Source organism: Myotis davidii, unplaced genomic scaffold, assembly GCF_000327345.1.
Source record: "Myotis davidii unplaced genomic scaffold, ASM32734v1 scaffold591, whole genome shotgun sequence".
NCBI classification, from domain to species: Eukaryota; Metazoa; Chordata; class Mammalia; order Chiroptera; family Vespertilionidae; genus Myotis; species Myotis davidii.
The window spans coordinates 3,162,119-3,165,349 of NW_006284340.1; positions in this window are offsets into that span (position 1 = coordinate 3,162,119).

Sequence of the window (3,231 nt, forward strand, 5' to 3'; positions counted from 1 at the left end):
GGTCACCACAACATAAGGAACTGAATTAAAGGGACGTGGCATTAGGAAGGTTGAGAACCCATGCTCTATTTCTTCCCTGTACTTTCCCTTCATAGCACCCAGCACAACTTGTGCTGTAATTATTATGAGATTGCCTGTTTCCCTCCTGCCTACCCACTGGACTGTAAACTCCATGGGGAAGAGAGACTTTTATCTGTTTTGCTCTTACTGTTGCCCCAAACCAAGACATGCAATGCGAAGCTTAGTCACAACTCAGATGTGCAAAATGTGATGTTGTTTTTCTAGAACTGTCACTAGTCACCAGTTTTTGCTGCTGTGGAAAGACTTACTCTTGACAATTAAAGGTAGCTTAGTCACATTCCGGCTTGATTCATCATCGCCTCTTTTCACTAATTATTCAATTAAAACTCACTTCTTTTAAAATTCAAACTTTATGCCAGGGCTGTTGTCTCTTATTAAGTGTTCTTCTCTCCTCTCCTGTCTGAGATGGCACCTGCCTGCAGGAAGAAGCTATGGAATCAGGGCAGCAAGAGATTTTAAGATTTTTTGCTTAAATTAAGTTTATTGGGGTGACATTGGTTACTAACATTATATACATTTCAGGTGTACAACTTTGCAATATGACGTCTGTGCACTCTATTTTGTATTTCCCATCCAAAGTCTAGTCTCCAGATGGGTGGGATCTTGTCTGGTTATGTTCTGTTTTCTGGTCTTGGCTGGCCTCTGCACTGGAGTAGTTGGTTCTACCCTCTGTTCTCACTGCATTGGTTGCCTCAGTATCTGTAGCTGGTGTAATGGGTGGTCTGTCCTCCTGATTCTGTCCAAGTGACCCTGCCCACTGCCTAACCAACTTATGTCTTGACTGAGTTCTTGCTAGAAACAATGATCCTCTGGAATTTCCAGGGTTGAAATTTGTGTGTGTGTATGGAAGGGAGAGGTGAGGGGAAGGAATGACACTTCCACCTGATCGGGCCATTTCTTCCACTTGTAGTTCTGGCAGCAACCACCTAGAGAGGTACCCTGGAAGGGACAGGCTGGGTCCTCTCAGGGCATTCACCTACAGCAGTGGTTCTCAACTTTCTGGCCCTTTAAATACAGTTCCTCATATTGTGAATATCTGATATGCAGGATGGTCTTAGGTGACCCCTGTGAAAGGGTCGTTCGACTGCCAAAGGGGTCGCGACCCACAGGTTGAGAACCTCTGACCTACAGGTACCTCTGTGATTTTCCTTCTCCAGTAGAGGTCACCTGTTCCCACTTCATATCTTCCATCCTGCCTCCTCCTTATAATAGTTACTTTTTATTTAACACCTTTCTATCTTCCATCCTGCCTCCTCCAGGGAGTTTACAAACTCTTGTATAGTCTCAAGTGCCTGGTTCTTGCACTGGAAAACCAGAACTCTCAAGGTTATTATCTTTTTTCTGAATTTAAAATGTTGAACTTGAATATTAAAGCATTCTTCTCAGAAAACATAATTTCTTGTTCTTTCTCCCGCTGCACCACTCCCAAAAGCCATGGATAACTCAGACTCTGAGGGTAGAGGGCTGGCTGGTGGGCAGCACAACATACCAAATTTCCAGGAATGAAAAATACATGGATTATTTAAAAATATTATTTTGCTTGACTGTAGGCATGAGTATATATGCAATAAACAGTAGGAATGTGGATTCAGTAAACTCTGGGCTAAAATTAGGGCTCATTTTGAAGTGCATAGAGCCTTGGAATGTTGACTAAATGAGGACCGGTTGGAGACTCTGGGATACCACACAGGAGCGATACCACTCACAGAGAAACGTGGTGATGATTATGACATTAACACTTCATTTACAAGTATTTTTTTTCCTACAGACTATTTTATAATGTATTGTCTACTTTATTAGGCAATACATTGTATTAGGCACAGTGTTAGGACATGTTTCTAGGTGAGGGGAACAGAAATTATTAAATTGGAAGTTTGTGATTTTCCTCCTTCTCCAGTTTATCAAACATAATCTTGTTTTTTGTGTGTGTGTTTTTTTTGGGGGCGGTGGGTGTTGGGACAGTGAAAGGCAGAGGAACCGGAGGAGACAGGGATCAGCAGTTATATATCCTAGCAACCAGATCAAGGCACCACCAAGTCCTGAGTCCTTCCATGTCCAGTGAAGGAGTATTCAGCCCTCACTCCCTTTGTGTTGGTGGCATTGTAGATAATGGTCATCACAGCCACCACCTTTTAAGGGATTACCAGGTGTCAGGCACTATGCTAACCTCTAGTGTACATCATCTTGTAGACTTCTTAGAATTCTGTGAGGTCGACTTTAACTTTCCCATTTGGCACGTGAGGAAAAAGGATCAGAGAGGTTAAGTGACTTCTTCAAGGAGCCTGTGTCACACAAGCTGGGTCAGAACCAGGATTGGAATCCAGACTTTTAAACCCCGTGTTAAACATTTGTATTATCGTCCAAAAGGGCTGCAGCAGCGTCTGTGGGAGCCTGAAGAAATGCAGAGTCTCAGGCTCCTTCCTGGATTTGCTGAATCATCACCTGCATCTTCATGAGTGAATTATACATACATTAAAGTTGAGAAGCTCTACTTTAATTACACTCACTCATCCCCTTCCTTCTGACCTTGTGTCAGGTGTCCACTCCGTCCCCGATTCTCTTGCTTCCTGTCCTCCCCTCCATCTCTTCTCTCCCAGGAAGATGTGAACTGGGCATTGTTTGGTTTTAAAGACCTGCTCTGCTCTGCTCTGTGATGACAATAGGCTTGCACTTAAAGTTCTTTTTTTTTTTTTTTAAATATATTTTATTGATTTTTTTACAGAGAGGAAGGGAGAGAGATAGAGAGTTAGAAACATCGATGAGAGAGAGACATCGATCAGCTGCCTCCTGCACATCTCCTACTGGGGATGTGCCTGCAACCCAGGTACATGCCCTTGACCGGAATCGAACCTGGGACCTTTCAGTCCGCAGGCCGACGCTCTATCCACTGAGCCAAACCGGTTTCGGCAGAGTTCTTGATTAGTTTTGCATTGCACCCAGTGCATCACTTGAAGTTCCTCCAAGGAATGACTTTCAGTGGAGTATTGGTGTGAGGGAGCAAGGCAGCTTTTCCTTGGTGACATTCTGTCCCTGAAGATCTTGCTCGGGCCTTTGTATCTGTTGCTCCCCAACAGATCTCTATAATGTCATTATTCTCACTGAGCACACACAGAGCCCTTCTTGATGTTTGAACCCCCTCCCCCCCCCCCC